This window comes from Theropithecus gelada, chromosome X (assembly GCF_003255815.1).
Source record: "Theropithecus gelada isolate Dixy chromosome X, Tgel_1.0, whole genome shotgun sequence".
Classification (NCBI taxonomy): domain Eukaryota; kingdom Metazoa; phylum Chordata; class Mammalia; order Primates; family Cercopithecidae; genus Theropithecus; species Theropithecus gelada.
Genome location: NC_037689.1, coordinates 62,208,116 through 62,231,381, shown reverse-complemented (window position 1 = coordinate 62,231,381; position 23,266 = coordinate 62,208,116). Strand labels below are relative to the sequence as shown.

Sequence of the window (23,266 nt, the reverse complement as noted above, 5' to 3'; positions counted from 1 at the left end):
TTAAGACAAAGAACATCAGTGGCTATAACTTTTGTTTCCAGCCCAAATCTGAAAGAATGATTTTTGTACACCTACTCTCTTGAATGTGTAGATTTGGGTAAATAAGAGGAAAGGAAAATGAAAGAAGAGAATAAGTTCCGGAAGAATATTTGTCTCTGTTCAATCAAAACTGTTTTAATAATCTAATCTAACTTTTAGCATGACAATGATACAATTAATTTGCTGATGGATTTTAATTAAACTAAAGGAAAAGTCATTTCTTTTAAAAATCCTTAAGTGATTAGAGTGCAAATTGAGATTTTAACTCATTATATAATTCAGTTACTATCATCACATAAAATGAAATTAAAAGATTGTTTTCTGTCACCTTTATTTTGATTCATTCTTTAACTCCTTCAATATGTATAGTATTTTATATTTTTATATCATTTAAAAAGTTATTTTATTTTAGTCTCATAAAAATTTTTGAATAGAAAAAGAAGGCATGGTTATACCCATTTTGCCAATGGGGAGACTGAAGTTCCCACTGATGAAATCAGCTCCCTAAGGATTTCCAGAATTAAGAGGGGAAGCCTCAAGAGGATTGATGGTCTTTAGTCTCCAAGCCAGGTCTTTTCCTAACATCCCTTCTTGCCTCTCTTGTATCTTTAAGTATATGTTGTCAAAGTTCTGAATGTAAAAAGCAAAACATATAATGTGTTTTGGATTAAAAAATAAAAATTTCAAAGATGAGTATATTCAAATATATTAAAATAAGTTTGTCAGTTAATTTTCTACCAGCATTATATTCTCCTATTTAGTGTCTTTGTGCACTAGGCATTGTAAAAATATGATTTCATATATATTGTTTATAATATTATTTATAATATATAATCATAATTATATATTATTTATATATTTAATATATATTAATTATATATATTAAACAAATGGTAGAACTATTGAAATGTTAGCAGTACATGCTCATACGCTTCTTCCATTTTGTTTACAAAGTAATTTAATTATGACACATCATAATGACAGCCCATAAAGTTTGAGTTTACTTAATGTAGCAAATATTTAGTGCTATATCCTAGTATCCTACTGTCATTTCTTTAGAACACCTGTATTTTTACATAAGATTTATTTTAGGGGATGCTTGCCAATGATTTTTAGGTAGTGTTTTTTTCCTGACATGACATTTTGGAAGCAGCATATCTTTGGTAATCAGTTGAGTGTGGGTTTGCATCATATCAACCAAAAGGATATTAAGCCCCCAAAATACAAATCATTGTTTGTTGTCTTCAGATTACAAACTCTTTTTAGGTACAGTGAGAGCAGGGGTTTAAATTGTGTGAACGCAAGGTCTTGTATGATTTATGTTTTATTAGTGTCTAGAGAGTGACCTTGGGCAAAATCCTTCACCTCCCTGGACTTCAATTTCTCCAAAAGTAAAATGAAGGAATTGTAAGTTATTTCAAGGCCCTTTGCAAAGGGAAAAAAAAATCCTGTGATATTTTACAGAAAGCAGTAGACATCTAGGACATTCTTTCCTTGTCCCTTGGCTCTGCATGTATTGTCAGTTTGACTGTATTGATTCATTAACCATCAATAACTAAAGACCTATGGCTTGTCCAGCATTGCAATACTTTAAATGTGAAGGGTGGCCCTTAAGGAAATTTCAGAGAGTACTATCTTTGAAAAACTTATATTCTAATAGGGCTAAAACAATGAATGACAGCAACAACAAAGTAATATATAGTCACATCAAATTGAATTCAACAAATATTCATTGTCACTCTACATTACAGCACACCAAGTATGGTGCAGGTTTTGTAGACTCTGGAAGTGGAAGGGACCAGAAAGATAATTTAGTCCAAACCTCTCAGTTTACAGATAAGTAAAGGAAGGCTCAGGGATGTGATGTGAGTGCTACAGGAGTTCATGTAAGGTACTGGGTGATAGCATGAATTAATTTAATTCCACAATCATACTTGTTCCCTGCTTTCCAATGTGTTTAGAATTTTAAAACACCATCATGTAGGGCTTTTTAATTACCTTTGCTCAACTTTAATAATAGTATCTTATCAGAAAGTTAAATGTGTCCAAAACTGGTTCGTTTGTTTGTTTTTTGTTGCAGTAAACAATTTCCCACTCTGACTGAGATCTAGAAAATACTGTTTCCCACATTTTGTTTTGAATAGAGATGATTAAAACACCTGTATTGTGCATATTATGTTATAAAACATAAAAAATGATGTTTTGATATGGAAAACAAGTGAACGGATTCAAGTATCAATGCATTAAGTATTTTAATTTTTAAAAAAATGACTGGAAAAGCCCATTTACTTAAAATGGCTAGAAATATACATTCCTGGAAGGATGATTTTATTTTTATAAATGCATATTTACCCTAAATAGTTAAGTACACATTTACTTTAAGTTTTAAATGTAATCTGGGGAAGATTTTGAGTGCATTCTTTAAAATTTGATGTTTGCTACATAATCTTATTCTCTATGTCAGGGCATATGTGCGTTTGTTAGGGAGTATAGGCCAGGCAAAGGTAGGCGGGAGAATTATGCCAAAGCAAAGCTTTCCTTTCTTTCCTGAGTAATCTTAGACTGCTTTATTTTACTTTGTGACAGAGAGGAAGAGGTGAGGAGAAAGGAAATCAAATAGAGAAGAAAGAGAACTACCAGAGTGCTGGATGATAGGGCCTGATTTTCAGTTTAGTGTGAAATATGCAAGCTTTTTGAAACTGCCTTGGATAGCTTCTCTCTTTTACTTCTCATATTGTATATTTAGAATGCCTTAAGTGTTGTTGGCTGGTCGCCGTGGCTCAGGCCTGTAATCCCAGCGCTTTGGGAGGCTGAGGCGGGCAGATCACGAGGTCAAGAGATCGAGACCATCCTGGCCAACATGGTGAAACCATCTCTACTAAAAAAAAAAATTACAAAAATTAGTTGGGCGTGGTGCTGTGTGCCTGTACTCCCAGCTACTTGGGAGGCTGAGGCAGAATCGCTTGAACCCACGAGGCGGAGATTGCAGTGAGCCAAGATCGCACCACTACACTCCAGCCTGGCGACAGAGCGGGACTCCGTCTCAAAAAAAAAAAAAAAAAAAAAGGAAAGAAAGAAAAGAGAATACCTTAAATACCTTAATTGTTATTTGATGGTTGTTTGCTAGGTTGTGAGAATCAAAATCTTCCAAAACGTGAATACATTAATTTTCTTTAAAGAGAGGCTTAAGAATAGGTAATAAACTCACACACAAACAGGACAAAACCTTTACGTGAGAGCTCATCAGGCAGAATTTCCTTTGCCTTTCTTTTTAGATCGGGAAAGAATTTGCTCAGTTTGACAGTGACCTTTTACCCTTCAGTCTGCCTCCACAGTTCTTAAAGCTTTCCTTGTCTGCAGCCTTTCTTAGTCCATGAATTCAGTTTTAGCGTCCATAAAATAAAGCAGTTACAACGTATGCTGGCCATTTTATAATGGCCATGAGTGCAAAGCAGGATCACTTAAGAAAGAGCATTTGAATTCATTGAAAGTCACAGACATTTTGAATGCCTCAGAACTGCATACAGGAGTAAACAGATAAGGGAATATAAGGCTAATGCTCAAAACTTGGGTGGTTGGCATATACAACAGAATCAAAACACTTTAGAAAGAAATAGAACCAATATACAATTACTAATCAATCAGCATCACTGCTAACAACTTGTTATTTTAAACTGCAGTTTCTAGGAAATTACATTCTATTCCTGTGCTTCTCAAACTTTAATGTGCAGACAGATCATCTGGAAATGTTAAAATGCAGATTCTGATTCAGTAGATTCTAGGTGAGGCTGAAATTCTGCATTTCTAACAAGCTCCCTGTACACATGGAAGCTGCTGCCTCTCAAACTACAGTTATCCGAAAGGGGCTAATTCATAGTCTGGTAAACAAACATGATAAAGATGAAGTAAGCCAAGGGTAACAGGATTTCTTAAAAACAAACAAACAAAAAAATTAGGTATGTGCAATGGATGAAAGTTTTAAATTCAAATAGATTTACAATTATTTGCATGTAGAGGTTAAATTTGATTTTAACCTTTGGTATGATTATATTGGTTGAAGCTGTAGTTCAGAATAACAACCAGTTGCTTGTTCATTTTACAGTCAAATCTATTTCATGGACACTTTGTACATACGATTATACCATTTCAAAAATGAAAACCATTCATCATACAGTGTCAATAGTGTACCAATATGTTAAAATCTTTTTAAAGAAATCCAAAAGCTCTGAGAAGTCTTAGTATAGTATAGATCCCTAAAGATAATTGGTTTGTGGAATATCAAAATTAAACATATCAGCTAATCATTCAGATTTTAGAGTAAAATGGCCAATTAGATTTTCATTTACCTAGTTTGAAGACTTTTTTAATTTTCTTATTAGTATTCACATTTTGCAGAACAACAACAACAGCAACAACGAAAGACACTTGGTAGAGATTATTTTGTATTTGCTATCTCAAAGAAAAAGGGCCTCAAAATGGGAACAAATTGTAGGTTAGACACCATGCTAACCACTTTCCTCACAACTGGACTTTTATCTTAGAATACAGCAGAATAGTCCCTTAATCTAAGTGAAACTTTCATGCATTATCAGTTTAGGAAAACTTTCATAGTTCACATTTCTTTATGTGCAGCTCAGAAACAGTATCAAATTAAAACAAATGACATTAAAAGCAACCATTGCAATAAGTGCAAATGTTTTAATTGTGCTTGTTAGAAGACACGGTCTGGTTCTAGCAGGGTTAGGAAAACAACTGAAAGTTTTCACTTCAGCATTGGAATTAATGTCTTAATTGTACCATTGAGATTCAGAAGTCATCACCTTCCCAATGAAACTGCACTAGTCTTTTCTAAGCTCTGATACTTACAGGAACAGCAACGCTTGTTTAGTGGTAATAATTTGAGGATCTCAGTGAGATAAAGGGCCAATTGGATTAAAATGTTTTTGTAAGTGCTAAATGAACTTGAGTGTCTGCCAAAATTGCCTTGGATTTCATTACTCTTAACATTACTTAATAATATTAAGCTAGTGCCCATGTGGGTATGAACCCTACTCTTGCTACCAGTTTTCTGTATTGGTCTGTTCTTGCATTACTATAAAGAACTACCTGAGATTGGGTAATTTATAAAGAAAAAAAGTTTAACTTACTCACAGTTCTACAGGCTCTATAGGAAGCATGGCTAGGGAGGCCTCAGGAAACTTACAATCATGGCAGAAGGCGAAGAGGAAGGAGTCACGTTTTACATGGCCAAAGCAGGAGGAAAGGGGAGCAGGGGCAGGTGCCAGACACTTTTAAACAATCAGAACTCATGAGAACTCACTCATTATCACAAGAATAGCAAGGGGAAAATCCACCCCCATGATCCAGTCACCTTCCACCAGGCCCTTCCTTGAACTCTGGGGATTAAAACTGGACATGAAATTTGGGTAGGTACACGAATCCAAACCTTATCATTTAAGCATAGACTGTTTCCATGTACCTAATGGGGCACGTATAGCAGCCAAAATACCCTATATCTCTTTAGAATTTTTTATTGAGAAGGAAAATCCAAAATATACAAAAAGGAAAAGAAATATAAGAATCAAGACAAAACAAACACATAGCAAAACATCTTCATACTCCATTATCAAAGAATAAAGAAGAAAACTTACTGTATGGTAAGTAGAAATATCAGTTCTATGAACACAATCTGTTCATGTTCTAAGACAATGAGAAACAATTGAGTTAATTTATAATGGCATTAAAATAAAAAAATCATATGTAATGAAATACATGTAAAAAATCAGACTATCTCAGACTCATAACTGGAAAAAATATGAAATAACTTCTTGGCCTAATCTAGTAAATACTAGAATTGTTCAAAATATTAAACAAAATAATGGTGTCAGAGTATTCCAATTCAGTTTCATACCTTTAAGTCAGTTATATTTCCAGGTTCAGAATCAATTTGAGTAGATCTTAGAATGAGTTTACTTTTAATTACAGGAAAATATTGCATAACTTGATGAAATTTTAATCATAAATCACATACTTGAAGAACAGATTTTAAAGAGATGGCAGTGAAAGTTGAGCAATATTAGCCAGAAGACAATACCATATAATATATACTAAATGTCTAAGTACTTACAATTGCTAATAATATGATAGGATCACAAAAGAATTAGTAAGAACATTAAAGGAACTGGATTGATTATATTCATTAGGAAAAAAATTACAATTCTGAGTTACAATTAGGTTCCAGGATAAGGACTGACAACTCAAATAAGCATCATGATTCAGAGAAATGGAAGACACTTTGAGAACATGATATCCAGTATTTCCTTTAAAATATCATTACACTTTATATATTATTTATATCCTATACCGACGATAGCAACTATTAGATTGATGCAAAAATAATTGCAGGTTTTCACATTAATAGATCACCTAAGAACATGCTTTGGTTTTAACTGAAACTACTAAGTTTTTGAAACAGGTAAACTAAAAATCAAAGCAGATTTATCATGAAATTTAACACAAAAACTAAAGAAAATACTGGAAATAGCACTTTGCAGTAACTACTAAAGGCAATATCACTAATATCACAGATTTTACTATGTAAATAATTACATTATCACTTTTAAATTGCTTTCATTGCATTTTAGGGTACTCTGGCAGATTTTGTCTCATCTGAATCTCACAACAGTTCTGTGAAACAGGTATTGCATATATTATATATTTTTAGCATATGAGGAAGGAGGCAAAACAAGTTTTTCTGTTCTTAAAATCACATACCTTTTAGGTGTCAGAGACAGTAGTAGATCCTTGTTCTTATACCTGGAATAATATTTGTTTTATCAGCTAATACATGCACCAATTTATTAGGTTCAAATATAATTAAGGGTATATATTAAATAAAAATTTGGAATATATTCACTTTTTTAGGAGTTTTAAATTTGTATTAGAAAGTTTCAGTGAGCACTTATTGAATCTTATTTGGCAAAACTATTGTAATAGCCCTGACTTTAGTAATTTAAAACATATGATAACATAACTATACAATTATACAGTGGTCAATAGTGGACTAGGAAATAAGGATGTTATCACATTGAACAAGAAAGGAATACTAACTTGGAAAACAAATTAGGATTTGGTTCTATTTTCAAATAGTTTCAGAAACCAGAGTCAAACTCCAAAAGATTGTCTTCTCTGTGAAGATAAAAATATTTGTGATAATAGGTCTAGAGGGAGAGTATTTGGGAGCAAAAAAGAAAATTATGGCTATGGGATGGCTTAGATATAGACTGTTAATAATACACTAAGGTGTATTACTCTGGCTGAGTACTGGCAATGCTTGATCACAGAACTTTGGTAGGTTTCAAGTTTCTAATTTTATTCGAATTACATTCAATCATTTCCATAACAGATTTCTGTAATAGTAGTTAACCATGTGAGGTGAATAGTTTTATCCACTGAGCTCGTACTTTGTTTTCCATTGGAAGAACTAGATTATTAGAAACTATTACAAAAATACATTTTGCTATTAGAGAAGCAAACTCTGTTTAGTTTCTCTAGTGAATACCATGAATTAATTAGTAGACTTAAAAGTATAAATGATGACACATATTTTGCTGAAGTGCCATTGAATATAAGAAAAACACTATCCTTATTGTAAAGTTTCCTTAAAACTACAGTTCTACATAAAGGTGATATTTATTAGTGAATGTTTTCTTGAAAGAAGCCTTTACATATAATCATTTAACACTTCAAACAACCCTGTGGATTAGCTGGGCCAGATGTTTTTATCTTCCCTTTCTTTTGTCCATTTCTGTTTTTCAAATGAAGAATCGGGCTAGTCCAGATTAGCTAAATGACTTGCCTAAAGTCATCATCAATTTAGTCAGGAGTAACTAAAGATTCCATGAGCTTTTCACCATTGCCATGTGGACTGAGTTACTGGTGGTAGATAATTTAGCCTAGGAATTATGTAGTGATTTGAGATTTTTAATAAAAGAAGGAAATGTTTCTTAGGTACAGAATCTAGATTAGGGATAGCATTTCTTTGCAGAAAAAAATACAAATTGTGATGAGATATTCAGGTTCTACTGAATTAGCAATACACTGAGGTAAATCATAACTAGCAGTGTTTTGATGAAAATATACTTAATTGTTTGTTGTTGGGATTTTCTTTCTGTCGTCATTATTAGTGGTTCCAAATGAAGAAAATAAGAATTATTGTAGTGAAATGCATGTTCCTAGGCATTCTATAATAACCTGGAATTTCTAGTTTGTTTGATTTTCCTATTTTTACTTAGGAAGGTGATATGGTTTGGCTCTGTGTCCCCACCCAAATCTCAGCTTGTAGCTCCTATAATTCCCATGTGTTGTGGAAGGGACCTGGTTGGAGATGGTTGAATCATAGGGGTGGGGTGGGTTTTTCTGTGCTGTTCTCATGATAGTGAATGGGTCTCATGATATGTGATGGTTTTAAAAATGGAAGTTTCTCTGCATAACCTCTTCCTTTGCCTGCTGCCGTCCATACAAGATGTGACTGGCTCCTCCTTGCCATCTGCCATGATTGTGAGGCTTCCCCAGCTACGTGGAACTGTGAGTTCTCCATTAAACCTCTTTTCTTTGTAAATTGCCCAGTCTTGGGTATATCTTTATCAGCAAGGTGAAAACAGACTAACACAGAAGGTCATTTTTGATATTTTTTTGTCTTTGTGCATAAATTGTGCTTTTTTGGAAGTAACTTAAAACACAAATACCGTTTAACTATGAGCTATGAACAGTTACACCTACTGACTTAATGTGTGTTGTTTTCCAGAAGGTTCCATTCCATTTGAAGTGACTTGCCCAAGGTCACAAAAGCAACTTAGAGGCAGTCTGGAATAGAATCTAGGTCTCCCTGGTCAGTGTGCTTTTCACTATATCGCCTGTCACATCTTTCACCATAGTAAAAGGGCTTATGTACATTTTTTTAAATCACATGTGTAATGATCGTATAGCCTGAAATAGTCCAAAGTGTTAAAACTAGTTTTGGTTATCGATTTGAATAGTAAATACCAAACTAATGTGTGTTAAATAGTAAAATGGTGACTCTTTTTCAACACATTAAAGACATAAAAATACTAACTCTAATTTTCTGAATGAAGCTTACATTTTATAAAGCAACGTTACATACATTATAACATTTACCATCTTGAATGTTAGGTACATCTCCTACATCAGGTTTTATGCTACAATTTAAACTTTAAATTTTACTGAAATGTCACTATAATACTTTACTGCAACTTAGATCTCTTTTGAGTCCAAGAAGTTTGTTTTGCAGAAATACTGTAAAAACAGTTTTATAGTCATCTTAATTTTAGTAGCAGATCCCTATGACTTAAGACCCCAAAATACATTAAGGTAAAGTTTTAATGTTCCATAAACACTACCAATCATTCAATTTATGGAATTTACGTTTTGTTTATTTACAGAAAATTAAATATCTGCCCCATTTTAAATATTTTAAATGTGTTTGCTCTATTGCTAAAAGTGTCTAACACATTAAACTTTTAATAGATTAATGGAATGGAGTTGTAAACTATTCTTCAGCAAACACACCTTTAAAGGTCATGCTGTTCTCAAAATATAAATTAACAAGTTTTGGCTAAGTGCAAGGAAGTAGTATAAAAGCCAGCAACCTCAGTTATATTTTAGTCTTGTTATATTTGTTTGAACGAAAATTTATCTTACATAGCTATCTCTTTTTTTCCAAGATGTAAAAGAATTTTCTTGTGAACAGACAGCATTTGATCTAGCAAAAGTTATTGGTCTATTTTTTTTTTTTGTTTTCTTTTCTACCAGAGCCATGTATTCCTACTGCATAGCATACATTTTTAGAGTAAATTATTTTAAGAAATAATTTGAATGTCTTTAATTTTCAGAGAAAATTTTAGGTGTAGGTTTTTAATTGCATAACTATTTTGAAACTACTATATAGATAAATTTTAAAATTTTATTAATGTGGTGAAAAAATTCAATGAGGAAGAATCTCCTTGATTCAGAAGCTACTGAAGACAAACAAGTAAAGTTGGAAATTGTTAAAGGACTAAAAGGGCAGAAAAATTGTCAGTATCATTTTCTTATCTAGATATAGCTGACTTGACAAACTGATTATTAAAAGTAGCAAGTTCATAATAACTGAAAAACCCAAGTTCATTTTGAACCAAAGATTATGGTTAAAATGCCAATGCCAAATTTACCAAAATAATTATGTTTTGCATACTGAATAATAATTATATATATAGTTGATACAAATTAATCCTTAGTTTTAACTTAGTTTTATCTTAGATGTCTGCATCTGTGCCCCTGTGAAGCAGGAGGTAGTCTAATTATCTCCATGTTATGAATATAGAAATTGAGACTTGCCTAAATGTATAAAAACAGTAAGTGGCCACTTCAGGGATCACACTCACATCTTTTTCACTTAACAGTCCAGGTTTTTAACCAGAATGCAAAATATAAATTTATTTTTGTTTGTATTTTGAAATATCATTTAACTATATTAATAATTGCTATGCACATAAACTTTTCAATTTCTCTTTAGATAAATGTTTTATATTATATCCATTTCTCAGCTTTATTAACTGTGTTAGGAGTGTAGAACACCATGCCTTGAGGAAACATAAAAGTACATCAGTTAAACTGAATATTAAGGTTTTTCTTCTTTCTGCTGGACAGCTTAATTGTAGGAGAAATATTCTGTCTATAAAATCGCCTGTCATTAACAATTCAGTTACAGCCTAGTGAATGTGAACACACACACTTGAAGTGTCTAATTTAAAACTAGATTTTCTCCTTTGATAATTCTACTTTTGTTGTAGGTTATATAACGAGTTTAAGCAAATTAAAATTATAGATGGCTTGTGATCTTTCTCATCAAAGATGATTGCATTTTTACTTCACTTGTATTAGAAATTTGACAGATTTGATCTAGAGGCATGTACAGCTTTGATTTTTAATGGATTTGCTTGGACAATCTGAAGTTAAAATAAGAGCTTTCAATTCTAGTCTCTGTTAAGAAATCCTGATTCATAATACTGAGATAAATACTGGAGGGATAAAATGTCTCTCAGCGTTAAATAACTAAATAACATTTGTTTGAACTATAAAGGGAGAATTGAGTTTATTTACAATCCATCTGCATAGTACATCTAGTTGAATCAATCAATTATTTTAACCGATTTTCTTCCAAATTAACTGCTGGTTTTATTTTTATGTGGACGTTAGCCTTATTGTCCAAAAAACTCACTCTGTATTTCTCCTTAAGACAACTAAAATGCAGCAATTCCTTATTCTTTAATCATATCCTTAGGGCTTATCAGTCAAAATGGAATATTATGAGTCAAAGATATTGATCAAAAGTAAGTCAAAAGTTAAAATATCTTCTCTTGGATTTATTTTCTTCATAACTATCATGCAATAATGATGCAAATGCAGTACAAACAAAAACATAGATGAACACAGATGCATTTGCTTGATAAGTACAAACAAGAAAACAGCATGGAAAAATTTTGCCCAACCAAACTTTCATTCTATTAACTAAGCTTTATGTTTTTTTCTTATCTTGATATTTTAAAAACTTGAAAAAAAAATAAAGAATCAGTATCACTTCTCAGCCTTTTGGCTAAGATCAAATGTGGTTTCTGTTATTATCAGTTTAATATCTGATACGTCCTCTATCTGAGAACAATATATTAAATGGATTTTTGGAGCAGGGAGATGGAATAGGAGGTTGCTATGTCCACTCCACCCATCGATCTCGTATTGCAGTACCTCCAGGAACGGTGTTCCCCTCGGGTGTTTCAGGCTGGGCGTGGTGGCTCACGCCTGTAATCCCAGCACTTTGGGAGGCTGAGACAGGTGGATCACCTGAGGTCAGGAGTTCGAGACCAGCCAGATCAACATGGTGAAACCCCATCTCTACTAAAAATACAAAAATTAGCCAGGCATGGTAGTGGGCGCCTGTAATCCCCACAACTCAGGAGGCTGAGGCAGGAAAATCACTTGAACCCAGGAGGCAGAGGTTGCAGTGAGCCAAGATTATGCCACTGCACTCCAGTCTGGGCAACAGAGTAAGACTCCGTCTCAAAAAAAAAAAAAAAAAAAAAATCAATAGAATCACTTTTCTAAAATATAAGTACACAGACACTTTTACAAATATATGATACACAATGGCCTTCAAATTAGATCTAGACAAATAGAAATTTATTTTCAGTAGTGCTTAGAAATTATGTTTCTCTTGCTGATATTCAGTGTCACTTTGTTACTTGAAAATTCCACTTGTCACAGAAAACAATCTATTTTTGTAAGACTTAGGTTGTCTTCCTGCTGTTGGGATATATTACCACCAGATAGCAGTGAGGTTTTAAGAACTCATTTCTTGTTGGAACATATTTTATTCAGACATGGATTATTTCTTCTTTTAATATATATAATATACATAATTTCTGAAATTATGTAATAAATCATAAAATGTTTCTATTCAAAACATACTTTAAAAAAAAGATTAAGTCACATTTATTCTGCTTGCCTTATCATATATCATCAATTAATACTTAATGAAATCCTACCCTTCTCCAGAGATTTTGAATAGCTTATTTTTTACCTACTCCATATTTTCTATTTTCCTGAATTATCTCTTTAAAAAACTCATACATGCATATTTGAAATTAAAATTTTAGGATATTCCACAAAGTTGAATAAAGGTTTTAACTAAATCCATTACCTCCTAAACACAAATCTGTTTCTTCACTGACATTAAAAAAGTGTATCTATAGCTAAAATTTCTATTATCCTTCAATTAATAATAAATCACAAATATACATAGTTCTGTTAAGTAAAAGACCACATGTCTATTGAGGAATTGTGCTAGGCTCACAAGAGTGAGTGTGAGATGATTACTAAGAGACTGTTTGCTATGAAGAGTAAAACACATTTTTTTGTGTGTGTAATGTGATACATGATATAAATGAGCTTGATAAGATTGTTTAAAGACAAAAAAAAAAGTAGATTTCTGGCCTTTCACTTGATTTACTAGGAATTTCTGCAAAACTACTCAGTTTCCTGGTTGTGAAATAAAAATACTGACTCTTTAACAACTTGTCTGACTGTGCAAATGAGTGATAAAAATGTATTATTCAGAATAGAACTGAAAGGCTCTAGATGTTAAACATTTATATTCATAAATTACCATAAACACTGAACACTGATATGTGTTCATAAGTAAATAAATACATTTTTAAAATTAGTTGTTACATATAGCTTATAAAACCAGATGAGATGCCACATAACAAAGTTGTACATTTTCTACATATTTTGCAAGTGCACTTATAGAGATATATGTCTATTATTCATATATTAGACATTAGTATTTATGGAGAGGCATATGTGGATACATATGCCTAAATATTCCTGCTTAGACAAATGGCAATATAATGATTATACACATGTTCCTAAATAAAAATTTGCATTTTTCATGTGTACTAATCAAGGAATAACAAACTAGATCATTTGAGGTTTCATTTACAGAATCAGTTCCAAGTATCTTTTATCTAGTAGCATTTTGACTCCTTTAGTAGACCCTACAACATTCCAGGTCAGGGGAGTTAAAAGGTGCAAGAAAGTTGCTAGGTTCACATAGTAGGGAGATTGAACTGATACCTCATTAAGGTTTTTGCTGGTGGCTCCCCCCTGTAATTGCTCCCAGCACTTTGGGAGACCGAGGTGAGCGGATCGCTTGAGGCCAGGAGTTTGAAATCAGCCTGGACAACATGGCATAACCCTGTCTCTATTAAAAATACAAAAATCAGATGGGCGAGGTGGCACACGCCTGTAATCCCAGGTACTCGGGAGGCTGAGGCACAAGAATCGCTTGAACCCAGGAGGCGGAGGTTGCAGTGAGCCGAGACCGCGCCACTGCACTCCAGCCTGGGCGCCAGAGAAAGATTCTGTCTCAAAAAGAAAAGATTTTTACATAACACTTTTCACACTCTTCCATTTTCTCCCTACTTTCTCTTTTCCTTCTACTCTCTTTTTTCCTCCTTCCATTGAATTTTCACTACTCTTTCTTCATAAAGTTGTTGAAAGATTAAATATTTTACTGCAATTCACTCTGTTTCCTACTTCTGTTCTTCTACAAATAGGCATCTGTGTCAAAAATAATCACTTTGAAAATCTCCTTTATTATTCTGTTTTTAAGCATCTCTTTGTCTAAAAGTAAAAACAAAATGTACAATTAGGAATATGTGCTTTGGCTCTTTAAGGCAACTGCTTGCCCCATACTCTGACTTTAGCCCTCAATTGTCTTGGAGATGCACAGTAAAAGGATATATGCCTAGGAGAATAACGCTGTGATATACTGTATATCTAAATATTGTCTGACAAAGTTAACACAGAAAACTATGGATTTTTTTTTATTAGCGTTTGGAACAAAGATGATACATAATAGATTATTTTGCTATAATTAAAATGATTTTCTATGTGTAACTTAATGTTCATGTTCCTAGTTTTGGTTGTTTCCATTTAGCATGTGAGGTAGCAATTGCTTTCTTTTGAAAATTTAGACCCTTTCTACTGCTGTCATTGACTTTGGAAAGAAAGCAAAACCAAAGGCAAACTAACCCTATAATAAATATATTCAGTTGATCATTCATGTTAAGATACTTGATGGCTTACATTTAATGTTAGGGATATTTAGTTTACATTCAAAAGTTATTCATTTTTACTTAAAACATAGAAATGCTGTTTTTGTTTTTGTTTTTTTTTTAAAAAAAGGTTTATTGCTGGGAGCCCTGGGCTGTAATCCCAGCACTTTGGGAGGCAGAGCAGGGCAGAGAACTTGAGCCCAGGATTTCCAGACCAGCCTGGACAACATGATGAAACCCTGTCTCTACAAAAAATACAAAAAAATAGCCAGGTGTGGTGGCATGTGGCTGTAGACCAAGGTACTCTGGAAGCTGAGGTGGGAGGATTACTTGAGCCTGGGAGGTGGACGCTGCAGTGAACCATGATCATGCCAGTGCACTCCAGTCTGGGCAACAGAACAAGACCCTGTCTCAAAAAAAAAAAAAAAAAAAAAAAGAGTTTATTATCCCATCTAGGCTTCAAGTAAAATGATTTAAATAAGAAGGGCAGTTACTTATTCAACTCAGAAGAATTAAAAAGAAAACATAAAGGGTTTTAAACAGCAGTATCCATTTTCTCTCTTTGTTAGTCAACAAAAAAAAAAGAGGGTCTTGAGTCAAAATGTGGACAAAAGGTAACATAGGCTGCATTTTTTGCCTGAATAATGGAGATTTCTTCAACAGAAACTGATTGAAAAACATTTGCATGAAAGTAGTAGATTACCTTTGATTATATTCAAGGGGAAGGAAATAGTCAAGCATAATTTTCCTGAATAAACTTTTCTTTCATTAGTGAAAGTTACATTTTTGGAGTGATATAAACACTTTAAAACACTTTATACACAAAGTAAATTCATATAGACAAATTACATATTTTAAAACTATAAATATTTTCACAGTAAAGTTGAAATTATACATGATATGATTGCAATATTAATTACTAATGATTTGTTTTGCAGAAAGATTCTTCATTGTGTAAATGAATTCATCATAGACTCCAAATATCAAGCTCTCAGAATGTATTAAATGTAGCATTTGTTATCAGTCCTCCAGGTGTTACATATGACTCCCAGTCACACTTAGATGACAATATATGTGAAAGATGCTTAGGAAAGGGAAGAGTCTGAAAGGCCAACATATATTAAATAACTTTATTTAAATGAAACAATAAAATCCTGATTGATTTGAAAGCACACTGATGCATTAACAATGCACTTTCTTGAAGAATTGGTCTCGAGAGAAAATGCTTCACTGAAATAATTCAGAAAATGCCCTTCCGGCAAGTGGGGCAGATTCTCTTCCTGTCCATCATAGCATTCTATATGTTTAAGGAGCAATGCTGACAATCATAAACATGCATCTGCATGCACACATTAGAAAAGATGGAGTAACATGTCTATCTAAGTTGTTGTTGGCAATCTGTGTTCCTGCTCAGTGGAAATCTTTCAAATTAAATATGGGCAATTTTCTTTATGTAGATGCTAGAGAAGGATTCCCTCTCAGCTCATATTTGTGTGCCTTTTGTCATTTTTTCTTCACAGTTACAGTTACCTATGCTAGTACAGTATGCTGCACATAATTTAGGTCAATTAATTCTGTTGTCTAAAATACATCTTTTTTGATCCCCTGTTTACTGCTTCTCACCACCACACCTTGTCTTGTCTGCTACAGCTCTCAAATAAGAAATTTATCTTTGCATATTTAAACATCCTATGCCTCACCCCATATTAAAGTTACATTATTCAGAAGGCCCACACATTCTGACAATTTCTATATATTTATTAATGCCCACCTGCATGAAATAAGCTTTCTTGCACACTTAGTTTTGTGTTTTCCCCAGATATTTGGAATAAATCTTTTCTTATTGATGTAGTGATTTGTATGGAGAATTGCATATTAGTGGAAAGTCTGACTACTAAATATCTACATAGAATATATGAAGTCGGACTACATGAAATTTATATTTTTCAGATCAAAATTGGTTAAATATCAGCAATTTTATCTATTTCAACCAATAAAGGTCACAGTCCAGATGTACTGAAACAGAGAAAAATCATAATTGTCAGTGGAGATATCTTCTGAATTTCTCCTCACATCTGCAGATTTGTCCAGACAATTACTTAGGCTTAAGTAAAAATTAGTGTTAGAGAAGTCTTTATGAATAATGCATACTTCTGGAGAAAGTGAGATTTGATCACTTCTCAGCCTTTTGGCTAAGATCAAATGAAAGTCACTTTATAAAGTTGAGACTTCTGATTTAATGTTAATATGAGTTTCTGAAAAATGAAACACAGTTCTATTAATGCCTCAGTACAAATTACCCAATTATGCGACATCAATTTCAATGAAATGTAGCATCAAGTAAATCTATTTTCCTATTCAATTACTTATTGAATGAATAGGCATTTTTCTAATGAGATAGGCATTTGGATCAAATGTTAGCATTTTTTGTTTCTGCAGATTTATTGTGTTTGCAATTTAATATGGATTATAGAAACACACGGAATGATGCCTCCATATAATAGTTTATCCCATTATCAGAAATTTTGCAAAATTTGATTCCTGAGAAAAAGATAAATTAACAAAACCATTTGCATCAGTTACCTTTTCCTTTTTTTTTTCTAAACTTGCATTTCAAACAGGAGAGCTCTTTATTGGGTGATGTCCTTAATAATTACAATCTAGATTCTGATTCCAAAACTTTACTAAGTTTTATTTATTTTAGTGTAGGTGAAAAATAAACATATTTTGTATTGTATAAAGCCTGTGTAGTAGCTAAGAGCTTAAGCTTTTGACTCATATAAATCTTTCAAATTTTAGCTGTGTACCTTAATAGGTATGTGAACTTGGGCAAGTTATTGAAACTTTTAGAGTCTCAATTTCCTCATATGTAAATGGAAGTGACAATAACAGTGCATTTATCATAAGATTGCTGTATTAAATGCACTTAGCACAGTTCTTGCCTTGTAATAAGAATTCAATAAATGTTAGCTACTATTACTTTAATAACTGATTACATTCTTTGGAAATTGTATTAAGATGACTCCAGCTGCTTAGTGAATCACTGTATTTGTCACCATAGTAATTTGCAGAAACATGAATCTGTATTTCCTTTATATATTTTTAATAGGATTAGGACTTGCAGGAGTTTGCTAGTGTGTATATGATCTTGGCAGCAGGAATCCAAATAGCCTGAGTAGAAAACTATGAATTTTCCCACATTTTTTCAATCACATATGGATAGAGATAATCCCCACTGTTGGCTAAATTGTGGAAGTTTTACGCTTCTTGTATTGGTGGCCTTGCTGGCAACAGTAGTCTACAAATAAAGAATGTTCTTTCTTAATAGCTTAAGCAATGTTAACATGATACATTCTCTCTTTTTACCAAATAAGTCTTTTCAAACTCTTAGCAAAATTAATCATTTAAAAAAATTATCGAGTTAATTAAAAGAATATTATATCCTTAAAATATGCCATTTTAATGGAATTCTTTTGGTCAGTGAGAATATGATTTATTTACAATAATGCCACAACATATGAAGTGGCAGTTTTATATTTCAGGTGGTTCTGGTCATTTTTAATTAACCGGAGAGGAAGTAAGAAAAAAATAAAGATAGTTTAAAACATAATTAATTCAATTAAAATTTTAACTTTTGTTTATACAGTCTTTAGTAATGTATTTATTGGCTTTTCTGAGGAATTTGGTATTTCTGAGGAAATTCTATTTTTAAATAAATGCTACTTTAAATAAATGTTACTTCATTTTCAAATGACTGCTCAATCAACATGTATAAAAGTTGTGGATTTCTTTGCTTTTATGACAAAAGTGGTATTGTATTTTTAAACTGATCACTTTATTAGGTCAGAGAGGGTACAGTTCCAAGTGTAATTATTTATTGTTTAGTTGTATATTTATAAACATTTTAGTTTTGAACCATTAGATATTTATGTAATTTAAGTATGAAAGTTTAAAAATGGTTCCTATAATAATAGACATATGATAAAACGTCATGATAAAAGACAACCAAAGAAATATTACTTGATCCTACTTAGAAAGAATAATTTTCCAGGGGAACTTTACTCGGTTTTAGAGAGAAATCCAAGAATAAAGCTCTTCTTTCATTTTTCAACATGATACAACCAGATAATTTGGAAAACTAGTAAATATAACCTATAGTAAAATGGTCAGGAAAAATACTCATTTCCATTTATGATAACTGAAGTGACAAAAAGACTCCTAGAAGTTACATTTTCCCTTTGTGATATATTAAAGAACAACGAATATACTAAACTTTAAGGACTTTTTTGTGAATATAAAGGATAATGGATCAGATTTAAGTTTCTTTCTATAACCACTTCTAATTCTATTCACGTGATCTGTTTAAAAATTGCTTATTACAACGTATTTAAATGTAGTAGTCATTTTGAAACATTTTAGTTCCCCAAGATACAGAAATATACAAAAAACATACATGTTTGAGACCCATAATTCAGTTTCTCCCTAAAAGGCATTTCATCATCCAATCTTCTGGCATTCTTTAAACGAGACACTAGACCCTTTTCATCTAGATATTGCATGTTTCATATATTATACATACGTACATGTATGTGTATGCGTTTATTTTTAAAATCATTATTTGTAGTAACATATCAAAAAGGAATTTCTAATATTCCAAGGTTCTAATGTTAGGATAGAAACATATTCACAATAGTGTTTATCAGTTTCATGTATTTAGAGTAGTTTCACACTAAAATAAGTGATTAGGCTGGGTACGGTGGCTCATCTCTCTAATCCTCACACTTTGGGAGGCCAAGGCAGGAGACTTGCTCGAGCCCAGGAGTTCCAGACCAGCCTGGGGAACATAGTGAGACCCTGTCGCTACAAAAAAACGTTTTTTTAAAAAATTAGCTCCTCACGGTAACGCGTGCACCTGTAATTCCAGCTACAGGGGAAACTGAGGTGGGAGTATGACTTGAGCCGAGGAGTTAGAGGCTTCAGTGAGCCATGGTGGCACCACTGCACTCTATCCTGTGTGACAGAGTGAGATCCTGTAGCAAAATAAAATTAGTGATTAGGACAAAAAAGATATAGGGCAAAATAAATAGAATGTTTACCCACCTCAAATAAAAAGAACACAGTATTTGTTAATATGAAGGTGATACTGGATAAGTGAAATGCCTAGGACTTTTTTCTTAAATAATTTAGTATATTTTATGTGAATAAGGGACTATAAAGTAGGGAGATCAGCAGGACTGTAAAAGTGGGTGGAGGAGAAGAAAGTTTGCTAGTCAAACTTGATTTAATTTGACTGCCTTTTTAATAGCATGTGGCTGAATGTTTTGATCTATTTGTAATAAATATTTTAAGGATTTGCTAATTTTTGAAAATTGGCCAGAAATACTCATTTTTTCCTGTCTTGAGGTATGCCAAAAATAAAACTTGCTAGAATAAAAAAATTAAAATGAAGGAATGTCTTGTCTGTGCTAAAACACCTCCACTTAAAGAGTTTGATATCCACTAGAAAATGTTGTTTCTTTAAAAAGGGGACAAAGGGCATTTGATGTTCCTCACCTTTCACAGTTGTGACAATTCTCTTAGAGATCTTAAATTCTCTAAGTGGAGATTTCTCATGTTCTTCACAGTACACCTGTTTAAAAATTGTGGTCCACAGAAATCTGAAACTACAAAATAAACTTTTCTCAAGATGGTAAGTCACAAGGAGTGTAAATTACAGTTAGTTCATTTGTGGGAGTTTTCCTATCACTTTTCAATTAATAAGACACCCTGGTTATGGGAATTTTAGTCTCACTGAAAAACTCAATTTTTCTATGCAAATTAAATTTGCATATGCAAGTTACAATTTGAGTTTAAGCTTAGGCCTACACTGGTGGAGGGATAACAGGCAATCTGGAATTTGGTACTTGACCATACTTAGTCAGTGCAGGAAAAACAACAAAAAAAACTTCAGAAACCTTCTTACCATTGACAGAAGCTAGTGTCGATATTCCTTGTGGTTTTCCCTTATTGACTGTATCTACATCATCACATAGCAAAATGTACACAACAGCAGAAAGTAGATCTTTTACTTATAGTTTCTGCAAAATCTGAATAAAGATAAAGTTTTTCTACTATAAAGACGTGGTCTTATAGATGTATGCATTCTGAGGATCAGGGAAAGGCAGTGAAATAAAACTCTAAATTGAACAAAATTCAAGTAGTTTATCTTTTAACAGAAATATCTCTATAAACTATATCGATATAAAGGTGAACAGGGGTTGGACACAGTGGCTGAAAGCCTGTAATTCCAGTGTTTTGGGAGGCCAAAATGGGAGGATGGCTTGAGAATAGTAGATGGAGACCAGCCTGAGCAACATGAAAGACCTCATCTCTACAAAAAAAAAAAAAAAATTAGCCAGGTCTGTTCATGTGTGCCTGTAGTCCCTAGCTACTCGGGAGGCTAAGGCAGGAGGATTGGCTGAGCACAGGAGTTGGAGGCTGTAGTGAGCTATGACCATGCCACTGAACTTCAACCAGGGTGACACTGCGAAAACCCTGTCTCTAAAAAAATTAAAAATAAATAAAGGTCAACAGGAAGAATCAATAACTAAGACAGCAACTGGAATTGAAAAATTAATATCTATAAGCTTGAATCAACCAACGAGGATGGTTTTGTGTGTGTGTGTGTGTCTGTGTGTGTGTGTGAGAGAGAGAGAAAAATATATTGGTGAAGTAGTATTTTAATTCACCCACCAGCATTCTATTGGGTGGCCAAATTCATAGAGATATTTTATCAGAATAAGAAATTTCAGAATTTTAGAATCTATGTGTTAGCAAACTGTGTATTCATACGTTCACAAGAGGTTCACAACCTCTTGTTCCTCATAAATCATTCTAGGAGAAAAAAAAATACCAACATAGCTGTAGCCCCTAAGTCATGAAGTGCATCTAACTGGTTCACAAAATATTAAATATAAGGGGCTACAACTTTTCAATTAAAAACTTTTTATTATAAACATTAATTAAAAAACACTTATTTTAATAAAATTTATGAAATTCATCATTGCTTTCAAAGAAATAACACCCTTATCTGTTAGCTCTGTCGATCCAGGGATGAAGGTTCAGCTAGAAAAATAACTTTAACCCATTATTGGACTGGTCTTTATTAAAGGCAGAGATATAACCCTAACTATCTCCCACTCTTCTGATTATGTATTTGTATTAAATACCTGATTATTTATTTAAAATTTTATTTACTCAAACTATGGAAACATTATTCAATTCTTCCTTTGTTTGCAAAGAAAGATTTTCTGGTCAAAATAGTAAGCATTAATTAACAGAGGCAAAGCAAAAATAACAAAGATCTCTGTAGATAATATTAACTTTTATTCAAATTTCACAGTTGTTAATAAATGTATATTCAAAAGGAATGTGTGGCTGGGTGCGGTGGCTCATGCTTGTAATCCCAGCACTTTGGGAGGCCAAGGCGGGCGAATCATGAGGTCAGGAGTTCGAGACCAGCCTGGACAACACAATGAAATCCCGTCTTGACCAAAAATACAAAAATTAGCTGGGCATGGTGGCGGGCGTCTGTAATCCCAGCTACTCGGGAGGCTGAGGCAGGAGAATCGCTTGAACCCGGGAGACGGGGGTTGCAGTTAGCCGAGATCGTACCACTGCACTGCAGCCTGGGCGACAGAGCTAGACTCCGTCTCAAAAAAAAAAAAAAGAAAGGAATGTGTGATGGATCTGGGCATTGATAAATCTATCACTAAGGTTCTATATTTATGGCATTTGATTAGCTATCCACATCACCTTATAAGGATATCTACTTTCTCAAAGTATTTTGGTCTTTGCTTTTAGATTAATAAAAAACATAATAGTGGCTGGAGTATTTAAGGCACTCCCCTGGGACATGAAAAAAATAATAAAATTTAGGTTATCTGGCACTGCCCAAATAATTGTATACAGAAAATAAGAGAAAATTCATGTATGTTTGTGTTTATCTGCTCTTACTGTAGCTGTCCTAATCTTTAGTCTTTAAATAATGAAACCAATATGGAAGGCTAAATAGGTGATTAATGCTCATCCTTTACTAGAAGTCTCTTTAAGCATACCTCATTTCCATATTGATCATAGTTACCTTTAGTAAAATTATAATTAATGTATAAGCTTTGTTTAATGGCTACAATTTCAGCTCATTTGTAATTAAAGTTTATCACAAATAACTTTTATAATTAAGTAACTTATAAAATCTCAGATTAAAGTAAATTATGTTACTTAGTCTCAACATTTTCTTGTAAAACATATTCTTCTTCTGTCTTTGCCTTATCTGTTCTTGGCACTAACTTCTTCAGTCATTCACATTTCAAAAGCTTTGGACTATTTATTTCCTCTTCCTTATACCCACATTCCAGATTAAACTTTAGACTTTTCTATCTTGCAATCTCTTTCTCTTCCAATCTTTCTTCCTACATCTTCCAGCTATTTATCAAAAACACTTAAAGAGCTACTTCTTTCATGAACCTCTTCTTAATTCCGTTACCTCAAAGTATTCACATTTCAAAGTATTCACA

General features: G+C 32.9%; 1 protein-coding gene and 1 non-coding gene across 4 annotated transcripts in view; both read left to right on the top strand.

Moving 5' to 3' along the window:
- PCDH11X (protocadherin 11 X-linked) overlaps nucleotides 1-23,266 on the top strand; it is a 793,677-nt gene that overhangs the window by 7,052 nt on the left and 763,359 nt on the right. The gene's annotated exons all lie outside the window — the stretch shown is intronic.
- On the top strand, nucleotides 11,673-11,863 carry LOC112616787. Its single transcript, XR_003117798.1, has one exon. It is a non-coding gene; the product is annotated as a U2 spliceosomal RNA (small nuclear RNA).